Source organism: Talpa europaea (assembly GCF_964194135.1).
Source record: "Talpa europaea genome assembly, chromosome: 7".
Taxonomy (NCBI): domain Eukaryota; kingdom Metazoa; phylum Chordata; class Mammalia; order Eulipotyphla; family Talpidae; genus Talpa; species Talpa europaea.
In genome coordinates, this window is record NC_140074.1 from 99257722 (window position 1) to 99271291 (window position 13570).

The following is a 13570-nucleotide window of genomic DNA, read 5'->3' on the forward strand; positions in this document are numbered from 1 at the left end:
ATAAATTATAGCTTAGCACAAAGGATAAATAAAATATAATTTTTATAACAATATTAACTCCAAAATCCAGCTAGCTCTCTCTTTTGTTAAATCATATTTTAGAGTGTGTCTAGGGAAAAAGAAATCACCAGAAAGGATCTATAATCATCACACACTTGAACATAAGCTGATTCCAGTAAGGTAGTAACAGGCCATCCGTCACTTTCAGTGTTTCTGTGGCATCCCTATTTGTGGGTGTCTGTGTCACATGTGGTAATATCCTCTATTCCTATGGGGTGATCACAAGAATTCCATGGAACAGGGGCAGGTGGTTGATGTCAGTGAAGAAGGGGACACATATTCTAGGTTTGCTCTGGGTGCTGTATCTGTTGCGTGCAACTGGGTAAATAGCACATTAAACAGGATGTCACTGATGGCCGAGAGTCACTCGGATAGTTGAGGTAACGAGAGTAATTAGAAGTGGTGAGCTGCCCTTCCTGGGTTATGGGAAGACTCACTGTTGAAACACCTGTGTGCAAGGGTCCTGGATAGCATAAACGTGAAATTTCTGAATGACCAAATGAACTCCATTAACTGGGTGAAGAAACACAAGGCCACACTATCATCATCTTCTTCTCCGAGTAAGCACGAATACGTGGCTGTCATTACAAGTATGACAATTCATCATGACAGTTCATCACCTAAGTGTGTCACTCTAAGTGACACACATGATTAACACATGATTTCAATTTTGTCTGGTATCTAAAATTTAAATCAGTCATGCTACGTTCATTTTATATCTTGACTCTTTCACTCAACAACATGCAGGCAAGGTGACCCACATATTGGATTTAGCTAGAGTCTCTGTATTTTCGCTGTTGCATAGTATTCCACCGAATGCAAAGTAACTTCTCCCTTCTGTTCTACATGCACAGTATATTATTTCATAAAATTTTATATCCATGCTGGAATAACACTATATTTGCATTTTATATCGTTTCTCTTTCATTTAATGTTATAACATAAGTATTTTCCAAGTCATTGATAACTATTCAGAATGATTGTACCTAATTGCTACATTTACTGTCACATATTTGACTGTTTCCTGGAGTTCTGATGGAGATTGTTTCCTGTATTAGTACAAGAAAGTGCTGGTTGGCATTTTGACGGATATACATTTTTATTTGTGTTCACAGCATTTCCTGAGGTCATTTCTCAAAAACTGCATTACTATTTCTTTTAATGCACATGCATATATATAATATTCCAAATTCTAATAGGTGAATCAAGTTCCCCGCAGAAGGGCGATACAAAATTTTCCTGAATGAGCGAGAACCCCTATATCAGAGGGTTCTTGCTTCCACGTCATTCCTCTCACCAGCATGAAGGCTCTGACGTCACACACTCCCGCTTCCTGCCCCACTCTGCGCGGGCTTCCCCCCTTCACGACTCTCCGCGATTGCGTCTCTCCTTGTCCAGGCTGACCCGCCCCTTGGCCCCGTCTCCATTCCCCCTGCGCCCCATGGCCAGGCCTGGGGCCTCCGCCCCCCATTATCCCGCCTGGGCGGCACCGCCCCTTCACAGCCACCAGGCGGCGCGCGCCACGTCTCCGTGCCTGGTTCCCCCGCGAGCCTGTCCTTCCTCGGCCTCGCCAGGCCCCCTGCGTGTTGACATCACGTCCCTGCGCGCTGACGCGGGAGCGGAAGTGGTGGAGACTCGGGGCCAGGAGCCCCTGCCCTGGCGGAACGTGCCAGAGGGCCGAGGAGGGAGCAGCCCCGGGGGCAGCGCGCAGGCGGGGGAGCGCGCGGGCTGGTGGCGGGGCGGGGAGAGGCAGGGAATTGTGGGGGGGCGGGACGCCCCCCGTCTCTCCCTGTGGGGGGCAGCGGGTTGCGGGCCCTGTGTGGTTGCGCGTGAACAATCCTCGCGTGTTTTCAGGCACGTGGGCGCGACTTGCGGTGGAAATTCTGGGTTAACGGTGTCGTCGGAGATGCGGGGTGTTCGCCTCCGTTTAGTTCGGTTTTCTGAACTTCAGCGCAGCAGGACAGGCAGGGGCGCCACGTGAGCACCCGGGGTTCTCCCTCAGGCCCAGGCCCTGGGCCCGCCCCGACACCAGCCCCTGCAGCCGCACCCCTGTGCCCGCTCCCGCCTCCCCAGCTGCTGGGGTCTCCTTGGCACTCGCTGCTCCAGACTCGGGGTGAAGCTCTTGCCTGCGGGAACCCAGTTTCTTCAGGAACCACCCGGAGCAAGAGGGAGGTGAGGACAAGTCGCTGCAGGTGGCTGATGCAGAGCGGGCCAGTCAGGGGACCCAGGGCGGGGCGATCTGGGGGTGGAGAGCTCTGCTCGGGTCATTTTGGGTCCTGGAGGAACATGGGGGTCAGGTCGTTCCTGAGTGTGACCCCGTGGGTGGCCAGCGTCCCTGACAGAAAGCGCATCCCCCGTGTTTGCTCCCAGAGCCTCCCTGCAGCACTGATCACTCGTGGGGTGGGTTTGCCGGGCTCCCCGCTGTGTTCCACTGATTTGTGTGTTTAATTTCTGTGAACTTAGAATATAATTTGGGGAATTATAAGTTTACATGTTGTAATCTTCTCTGGGGCCGACACTCCCTCCCCACCCAGGTCCAGCAGGCAGGAGGGCAGAGTCGTGTCCCAGTCTCCCAGGGGCAAAAGTTCAGACCCAGGGGGTTGCTGGCGCCTGGGGCTCTGCATTTCTCACAAGGGGTCTGAGATGCTGCCCCTGTTGGTCTTGGGCCGGCATGTGAGGGCTGCAGCACCGTGTCCCTGTTGCGCAGCTGACATGGTCATTCAGAGCCTGGAAGAGGGACCTTGTACCCCTGTACACTGCCTCAGGAGGCGACTTTACACTCTCCCTTGAAGAGAATCCAGGCTTCCCTGAGTCTTGAGCGACCAGGAGCCACACAGCCTGCCACACACGGCTACAAGTGTTTAGTTTTCTAAAATGGGTTATTATTAACTGACTCCATGCAGTGAAAGCAGTGGCCCTCTCTGCGTCACTAAAGGACACACCCAAGAAACCTTTCAGCAGGGTCTCCTGGGCGCTGTCACTAACAGGGAAGGAAACTTTCTCAATGGGGAGCATCTTCGACACTGAAGGGTTCTTTTCTAAGCACTTGAGATCTTTTTTCTATAGTTGATGCTAAAAGGAGCCCTCCTACTTCAGGGATTGAGTAAACCACAGTGACTCATGGGAACTGAATATTTTGAAGATAAACCCCTTTATGTGTCTTTTTTAAAGATTTATTTGAAGATATATTTATTTCTTTATGCAAGCACTGGGGTACAGTGTGAAGCGTGGGAGGGTGAGAGAATTCACCAGAGCCAGAGCGGGAAACAGAACAGGTAGACTGACGAAATACACTGCTGAGGGGAGCAGCGGGTGTGGTAGTAGAGATCTGTCGTGCCCTGTGGGACCCTCGCTGGCGGCCGGGGATCACACTGTCTCTGCAGAGGCTGCGGGCAGCTTTTTATCCCAGCACTCAACTCTTGTGCCACTAGGGGAGGCTCTTTTTTAAAGCTTTTTAAAAAAATTTGCATAGAAAAACTGGGGTGCAGGCCAGAGCTGTGGGAGGGTGAGAGGATTCACCAGAGACAGATTAGGGATCAGACAGCAGGATCTTCTGAGATATACTGCTGAGGGGAGCAGCATGTGAGACAGGAGAGGTCTGCTGCACCTAGTGGGTCAACTCCCGGCTGAGGATTGAACTCAGGCCATCATGGCGACAGCACTGGGATTTCACCCTTAGCCCACCGGCGGGGGTGGGGGGGAACACTGCACTTTACTTTTAAATGTGTTGCCACTTCCTCTGTTATGTTTGCTTTGGAGAGAAGTTGAATTTCTCTGGAAAGGAGAAAGGAATCGGCCTTTATTGAGCATCTGATGGAGATTACCTGACCCTGTGCAACAAGTTCATTGCTTTAGTTCCGTGATCTCCATTAATGACGCTATAGAGATATTATTCCTACATTGTACTTGCGTACCCTGTGGTCGAAAAGGGATCAGTAACTTCTCTGAGATCAGAAAATAAGCACAAGGCCAGATATTTTTGGACTCCCAAATTTTGTATTTTGTACTGAACCAGAGGTTTTATAATGACAGTAAATTATAACCCTCTTGGAGGCTGGGGGAGGGAAGGAGTTTGCGTCCATCCTCAGAACAGGTCTGTGGGTGCTGGGCGTCCTCCTCCATAAGGAAGGAGCTTGGGCTAAAACGAGACAGAAGAAAACTTTCAGGTATCATTGTACTATGTGAAGATGCTGTCATTAATATTGAACATGAATTACTTAATAGTTTTAGAATGGCTCTCATCCCAAACATGATTGCTAGTCATAAGAGACTGCAGTTAAATACAGCCCTTTTGGTGGGCCTCCCGGTGGCGCAGCGGTTGAGCACTGGGCTACGAAGCTACCCGCAGCCTCCGCAGCGCTGGTTCCATCCCCGGCCGCAGGCGAGGGTCCCACAGGACACGCAGACCTCTCCTGCCGCCCGCTGCTCCCCAAGGCAGTGTACTTTGGTCCTTCTGCCTGCTCTGCTCCCCGCTCTGGCTCTGGTGAATTCTCTCAACCTCCCGCGCTTCTGACTGTACCCAGTGCTTGTATAAATAAATAAATCTTTTTTTAAAAATTAGCCCTTTTAGGCCTCCCAGGTGGCACAGCGGGTTGAGCGCAATGCTATGAAGCTGTCCACGGCCTCTGAGGTGCGGGTTCAATTCCCAGCCGGCCAGGTAGATACCCACATGGCACAGCAGACCTCTCTTATATCCCTGCAGTGCTCCCCACCAGCAGTGGATTTCGGTCCGTATGCGTGTTCTGCTCCCCACTCTGCCTCTGGTGATTCTTCTCACCCTGCCACGCCTCTGGCCTGCACCCCAGCTCTTGTATAAAGATAAATCAGTCTTTAAAAAAAAACATTTTCTGTAACTGTTTGTCTAACACAGCAGGCTTAATTGCTGCAGCTTCCAGAGATAATTCCTGGAGATCTATTCTAGATCTGGTAAGGAGGGAATGCCTCTGCAGTGCCTGCAGTATTGTTCAGGATGAGACCCCCCCCTTTAAGTGCATTTATTTATTTATGTTGTTTTAGGGTCTTCCCTGTCCTTAAAGACCATCTCTTTTTTTTCTTCTTTTCTTACATCCTTGTTCATTTTTGTCTAGTTACTGGTTTCTCCCCCAGGTTTCTTCCCCAGGGTCCCCATAATGATCCCACCACCATAGCAGCTGTGATCCATCACCACAATCCCTTGTCCTCTTCCCTCCTCTCTGTTGATCCCCCTCCCTCCCTCTCCCTTCTGGATGCATCAGCTCTTGGTCAGTCTGCTAGGGTTGTCTTTCTCTTTACATTTTGTTCAGTTTCTCTGTATTTCACATCTGATATTTCTTCTCCTGATTTATTGTGGCCAGCATAATCCCTTCCAGCTCCATCCATATCACTAACAATGGCATGAATTTGTCTGTTTTCATTGCTGAGTAATATTGCCTTGTGTATCTACACCACACCATTTTGACCCATTCATCTGTTTTGTGTCATTTGCGTTGTTTCTATGTCATGGCTATTGAAAATAGTGCTGCAGTAAACAAGGGAGTTCAGGTTTCCTGGGGTGTTTTTGTCCCTTGGGTAGATTCCTAGGAGTGGACTCACTGGATCATGTGTAGACCCATTTTCAGTGTCCTGAGGAACCTCCACATAGCCGTCCATAGTGGCTGGACCAGTTTGCCTTCCCACCAGCAGGGTAGGAGGCTCCCTTTTCTCCGCTGCTCCTCCAGCATTTGTTGTTTCCAGGTTGTGTTTTTTTTTAATGTGAAGCATTCTTACTGGAGTGAGGTGGCATCTCTGTGGTTTTGATTTGCATTTCCTTGATACTAATGATGCTGAACCTTTTTTCTGTGCCTGTTGGCCATTTGCATTTCTTCTTTGGAGAAGAGTCCTTTTACTTCTGCCCATTTTTTGGACTGGATTGTTTGTTTTTTTGAGTTGTGTAAGCTCTTTGTAGATCTTTGATATCAGTCCCTCATCTGTCATATAGTTTGCAAATATTTTCTCCCATTCAGCGGGGTATCTCTTTGTTTTGATCATTGTCTCTTGCTGTTCTGAAGATTTTTATGTTTTTGGAGCCCCAACTGTTTACATTCTCCTTTGTTTTCTTTGCTTCTGGAGAAGAATCCTCAAAGATGTTCCTTGGGATTGTGTCATGGAGTGTTTGACTGTGTTCCGTTCTGTGTATTCGATGGTGCCAGGTTCCACATGCAAGTCTTTCATCCACTTGAGTTGGTTTGTGTATAGTGTGAGGTAGTGGTCTCGTTCCATTCTTTTGCATGTTGCAATCCAGGTTCCCCAGCACCATTTATGGAAGAGGCAATTTTTTTTCCAATGTATATTCTTTGCTCCTGTGTCATAGGTTAGTTCCTCATTGTTCTCTGTGTCTGTTTTTGGTCCAATAAAGTTTTCATTTCAATGGCTTTGTAATATTGTTTGATGTCTGGGAGTGTAATACCTCCTTTCTATACCCCTTTTAGTCAGAACTATCGCTACTAGAGGTTTTTGCAATCCCATGTGAATTTGAACCATTTTGGTTCCATTTCATTGAAGAACACCACTGTAATTTGTATTGGAATTGCATTGAATCTCTAAATTGCATACAAATGGGAAGTCCCACCTAGGTTTGTTATGTTTTTCCACTTGTGGAACATTCATAAAACAGAGTGTTAATAAAAAAGTAGGTGTTATTTTCTATAATTTCTAAAAAGGTGTTATTTTCTATAAATTCTAAAACAGACAAAGTAGATCTGTTCTCTAAGATGAAGAAAGAATGTTTCAGATTGAACAGCAAAGGCATTTTATCATGTAATAGATGACAAGTTTCTGATCGTATAATATTAGGATATTCTTCCACTTTTCCGCTGATGGAACTGTAAGTAATTCTGTCCTTTTCTCATCTGCTTTATGTGCCACCAGAGAAAATGTTGCACTCAAGTGACATAATTGCAGGATAGTGCCAGTGTGCTTTATAAAGGAACCAAAGAGAGGAATTAATTCAGGAAATTCAAAACATGCAACTGGGAAACAGGAAATTGATAATGAAATTAGAGCCACGTCTCTGGTCACCTGTGTCTGTGAAATCCACGATCCTCGATTGCGGGCTGGTCACCAGCTCTGGACAAGGCAGGGCCAGACCCACTCATCCGTGGACTGTCCTTTCTGAAGCTGGGCCTGGGGTCTGAATTTGTACCTGGCAAGAAAGAGCATGTCGCTGCTGTCCTGGGCGGGCTGGTTCACGTCCTCCTTTCTTTGCCTCCTGGGGAGAGGAAAGGGAGGAAGCAGATATTTCCGGAGGGCTGTCTGCAGTCCTTCCCTCGGTCCTCGCTCCCTCACAAAAGACAACCTGTTGTGTCATGTCATTTATTTACAGTCTCAAAAAGCTCTTCAGTGGCTCCCACTGTCCGCACTCAGGCTAAAGTCCAAGCCTCCAGACAAGCTTGCGAGAATCTTGGCATCGGCTCCTGCTGTCTCAGGCCTGCGACCCCTCTCTGACAACCTCCTATGTCTGGTGCCCCTTCCAGGGAAAACTGTGGCATCTCAAGCTCCCTGTCACAACTCTTGCAGCATCTGTTGAAGTTCCCTGTGTCCCTGATTCCTCCTGAGGGTGCTCTGAGCTGTGGGCTCAGCTCAGCTCGTGTCCTTGTCATCTAGCAGAGAGTGGGTGCTTGGCAACAACAGGTGAAGGGGTCGTGTCCACCTCTTGAGTCAGGGCTTACTGGAAACCGAGGCTCAGGTATAGGAGGAAAAAACTATATCCTCCACCCCGGGCCTACCTGAGCCTAGAACCTTCTATTTTGGCAGAGAGGGTCGTCTTGGTGCTCTTTCCAGTAAGTTCCTCTCTCTCCTTACTCAATGCAGGCGGAAGCGCAGCCCTGAGGGGGAAGTGCTGGTGCAGCCCTGCCTGCCTCTCTCTCAACTGTCAGGGTCCTCGATGCCAGGAATGACCCTGCCAGGCGGGCACTAATCCCTCATGGACAGAGGCGAGGGTGCAGTTGTCGCATCCCCAGGGCAGGGCTTGCGGCCACGGGGAGGATGAAGGTGCTCAGAGAGTCTGTGCAGCTTCCGTCCCAGGCAGCGACCAGCTCCAGTGGGACCCGGGGTGTGGTGGACACAGCTGCAGGGTGAGGCTCCTGGGTGGACCGTGGTGCACTTTTACCTTGTGCCATTGTATCCTCTGCTCCCAGCACTCAGAGCACAGCAGTGATCAGACCTTCCCATGCCCGTGGGTCTCCTGGGGATCCCCTCAGTGTGGGTTCTGACCCAGTGGGGTGCTCAGGAATGAATCCGGACCTCTGTGCTCCTCCATGCCCAAAACGCAACCTGCCAGAGCCTGGTGGTTTTCCACATCCAGCCCTCTCTCCCCTCGGTCCTCCTTACCGTTGTTCCTCCCCCCCCCCCCCGCCCCTGCTCTGCCTTCAGTTACCCACAGGGAGATGCTCCTCTCCCTCCCTTTGGGCTCACCTTCTGCCCAGATGAAAGCACAGTGGGTGCTGCCCCTACTGGGTACTACAGGACCAGGTTCCTCCCCTCCCCCACTCCAGGTCCACAGCCCAGACCGCAGCTTCGCTCCAAGTCTTGGGGGAGCCCTGACAGGGGACGACAGCACTCACGGTGGCGACACCTGCACACAGTCCTGCTGCATCAAGGCGGTGTGGACGTTCCAAGTGAAGTGGAGACAAGTAGCCCATGTTTCCTCCACAGATGGTGACGGTCTCAACACTCTAAGATCCATGAGGAAGGCTCAAGTGTCCTTGGGTGGAGATGCGGGTGAGGATGTCCATTTTATGGCATCTGTACACAGTTCCATTTCAATGTTGCTCAGATGGGTTGAGCTTTAGACTAGAACATTCAAATCCATTGTTGAAAATCTCCATGTCAAATACAATACAGGGAATGGGCAGACATCGCCCGAGGCATTGCCAGTGTCTTCGTGATGTTCTTTCTAGGACGGCTGACCTCAGTTTGTTTAGAGTTAAATATTTTCAGGTAAAGATAAAATTCCTTTTTTAAAAAAGGGACTTTAGATATTGTTGGTGCGCTTATGGTCCCTTGACATGGCTCTGCTCATTTGCAGTGGTTTTTTTTTTTTCCTTCCTCATTTCCTCATTGGCGTCTTAGCACCCAAATAATTGATGGTGTTTCTGGCCTCGTTGGGTGGCAAGACTTCCCGGAAGTCAGCCCACAGCTGCACGTCAGCATAGTGGAGCTCTCTGTCCTGCTGCCACTGTCTTTGTTGTTGACTGTGGACCCTCTGCTGCCCTCAGGATCTGAGCTCTAGGGGGAGGCAGAAAATGACAGGACACTGGGATGGCTTTCAACGTGGGCCGAGTTCATTGGGAGCACAGGCATGTCATTCTATTCTGTCCTATTTTTCTGGTTTGTGTTTTGGCAAAGGCAATGAACTAGTCAGAGCAAAGATCTTCCCGTCATTTAAAATTTTGTGTTATGAAACGTCGTGGCTCCACTCACCATTTTGCCTTTTTCCTTTCCACCGGCATGTGCGTGCACAACTTTCACAACTCTTGTGTCTGAAAGCTGGGCGGGTCTGGACTTTGAAAGAGTGTCTTATTTCACTTTTTAAAAACCAAATCAAATCAATATGAAGCTTCTGGGTGAAACAATAAACTTAAAATTTTAGAAATTAAAAATAATGGCAAAATGCGTTTATTGATATTAACAGATGAGCAGGAGTCTAGGTTCAGGCCAGAAACAAAAAACCCCTTCACTGAAATAGTGGAGGTGAGCTTGACTCTCTCTCTACATGAAGCCACTCTGCCCGTGCCTGCCTGACTAGCAGGAAGGCCGCATTTTCATCCTTGTGAAAAGTTCTTGTATGACCACAATGGAATCGTTTAGTTTAATCGTCATGTTACTGGTTCCTTTCCCCTGCCAAGGATCGGGGATGTGAGTGCACTGATGATGTGTTCATCTTAAGAGAGAGCTTTATACCTTCTAGAAAAGTTGAAGGGTTGAATAAAATCAAAGTGATCAAGAGTTGAGATCTGTGAGCACATTGCCTCTTTTCTCTTATGCAATTTATGCCTTAAGGTCATGCTCATCACTTATGAAATTGCCAGGGTTTTGGAAGATCTGTGTTGCAAATGGGATGCAGAACAATTATATGCTAACTTATGCCATGGAATATTATCTAGCAAGGAAAAGGAATGAAGTACTGATCCATACATAGTACAGCATGCAGGAACCTTGAAAATAGAATAAGTGAAAGCAGCCAGTCTCAAATAATACCTATTGTGTGATTGCATTTACATGAATTGTCTGTAGTAGACAAATAACTCCACACATACAGAAAACAGATGGGCGATTTTTCCTGTACTAGAGAGGGAGGGACAGAAGGAAGATTTGCTAACGGGTTAAGTTTCATTACCTCAGAAGTTCATGAATATGTCCTAACATCAAATTGTGAAATTTCTACAACTATGAGTTCCTAAAAGCCACTGAATTGTACACTTTAAAAAGGGGAATTTGCGAAGCTGCCTGTAGCCTCTGCAGCACCGGTTCGATCCCCAGCTGCTCCCTGGCCACCGGAGGAGGGTCCCACATGGTCCGCAACCTCTCCTGCTGCCCGCTGCTCCCCTCAGCAGTGTACTTCAGTCCTTCTGCCTGCTCTGCTCCCCACTCTGGCTCAGGTGAATTCTCTAACCCTCCCCGCACTTCTGAATATACCTAGTGCTTGAATAAATAAATAAATCTTTTAAAAAATAATTAATTAAATGAAGAGGGTGTCCCTGTTGGCGCAGGTGGTTGAGCGCTGCACTGCGAATCTGTTTTCAGCCTCTGCAGTGCGGGTTCAATCCTGGCTGGCCGGCAAGTGTCCCACATGGCTCAGCAGACCTCTCCTGTCTCCCTGCTTCTCCCCTCAGCAGTGTATTTTGTCAGTCTGCCTGTTCTGTTCCCTGCTCTGTCTCTGGTGAATCCTCTCAACGTCCTGTGCATCTGGCCTGTACCCCAGCTCTTGTATAAATGAAAAAATATGTATTTTTAAAAAAGAAAATAAAATAAATGAAGAGATTGCTTACTTGGGCATTTAAATTCAATTTTAAAAACCCTGTAAGGGGGCCACCCTGGTGGCACAAGGGGTTAGATGCAGCCTATGAAGCTGTCTGCAGCCACTGCAGCCCAGGTTCAATCCCCGCCAGGGAGATACCCACATGGTGCAACAGACCTCTCCTGTCTCAGACAGAACTGCTCCCCTCAGTGGTGTATTTCAGTCAATCCACCTGTTCTGTTTCTCACTCTGTCTCTGGTGGATCCTCTCACTGCCAACAATCCCTGAATCACTGGCCTGTACCCCAGCTCTTGTATGCGTAAATAAATAAATCTTTATATTTTTTTTAAAAACCCTGCACTGAGCACCTGCTGTGCTGTCCTTGCAGAAGGAATCATACATGTTTGTTAAGTGCATTATGTCCCATTCACTCATCCCATCTATACTGATCTGTATCAATCTAACACATGTATCATGCAAGAGAGAAAAACAGACCCCAGAGTACAAGGCAGAGATGGTTTGAAATCCAAAGTGCTTTGGTGAACCTCATGTAAAAGCATCAGGAGTGAATCATAGGTGAATTTATAGGGACCCTTGATTCCTGGATTTGCACTACCCCACTCAAGTCTGTACTACTTGTATGAGCCCTTTACAGAAATAACGGGCACTTTTTAAATTGTTCTAAATGTACATATAAAGGCTATTTCTCTGCCCTATGCACCGAAGCGAACTTACTTGTCTTCCTCGGCATCAAATGCTGCATGTCCGTCCTCTCTGAAAACAATTTTAACGTCAGTAGGAAAACCTTTAACTCTTTGGCTCTGGGTTTTACTTTCCTAACAATTAAGCTGCCATTTCATACTGTCCACAGTCTTCCACTTCTTTCATTTTTGGAGCATATCAAGTTGGGATAAATTATAAATTTGACTCACTCTAGAGCCCAACTGAAATTATTATTCTATTTTATCAGTGTACAGAATGTAAACAAACAGGGCAGATTTGTTCTCAATAAAATCAGTGTTACGCAATAGAAGGCTGTGATTGCTTAGTATAATAAAACTGCAAGCAGGGTGACCATGTGGTGTCAGTCACAGAACATAAAGCAGACACAAAAAGGTGAGAGTCTCAACGGGCGGGTCTAGACATAGAGAGCACAGATGTTTTGGTGGAGGGAAATTCATTATCTACTGAGCGTTTGGTGTCCTAAGTCCACCTGGGGCAGGCTCTCCTTAGAAGCATGAAGTTGTCTATGAAAGTCTTGTTCTGGATGTTTCACCTGCAGCCCAGCTTCCCCTTCCTCACCCCCATTCAAATTCAGCCCCCATTGCTGTGTCCCACTTTGCCCAAGGCAGTCCTGGGAAATGATTCAATTCCTTCAGGAAACCCATCATGTTGTAGAAGAGATGAGGTCTATTACCTTGAATCTGTAGGTGACAGTGGGTGTCAGCACTAATGTTATTGAGGGCACAGCTGGAAAGGGAAGTGTGCTAATTAGCCCTGAATTAATGGATGCTGGACTGGGTAGGGTTTTATAATCACCATCTCTGGTGCAGTCCTCATTTAAAGCTGAATGCATTTTAAGCTCTTAGAGCCCCTCACACATCCCAAAAGAGCCACACCAGGGCCTGTAGATCTGAGACAACATTGCTCTTCAGGCCATAGTTCTGCCCCTCAAAGACTGCAAGTACACTACCACCCAAGGCTTGCCCCTGCTGGTCCTCCTGCTTGTCCTTTCTTGCTTTCAGAGAGGCTTTCCCTGAAGTCTTGATTTAAAACCATACAGCCTTTCTTCTTCCTTGCTTATTTCTTCTCCATAGTGTTAATCGTCAAGCTATCCACCACACTGCCAGCTTAGTGATGTTGATGATGTGTCATCTTTTTAATTTTTATTATAGAAGCACCATTGGTTCACATTTTTGTTAGCGTTTTGGATGTATAGGATTTCCCCCCTCAGGTGCAAAAACCTATACTTGTCTGATTAGCAGAGATGAGTGGACTTCCTCCCCAAAATGGAGTTTTTTAAAGGAATAGAGGAATTAAATGAAAGCATTCTCAGTGGCCATATGGAAGAGATAATGTGGTATGTATACACACACAGACACACACACACAATGGAATACTACTCTGCAGTCAAAAAAAAGATAAATTCACACCATTTATGGCAACATGAATGGAACTGGAAGCTATTATGGCAAGCAAAATAAGCCAGAAGGGCAAAGATAAATACTGGATGATGTTACTTTTCTGTGGAATATCAAGAAACCAAACAAAGTTTGTCAAAGACAAACTTTAGATTCAATCCTTGATGATGTGTCTTCTTCCCTAGGACACCAGCACCTTGAGGGCAGGGGGCAGTCCTTGTACATCAGTAGGCTGGGTTAACAGTTTAACCAATCAACTCAATGCCTTCCAGGGATGGATCATATTGCACAGGTTATGTTGGACCTGTAGAACATTCGTTCTGACAGGTCTATGACTCCAACCCCCAATTTAAAAACCAATAGCAAGTCCAGATTTGATTTTACAAAGTCCAGT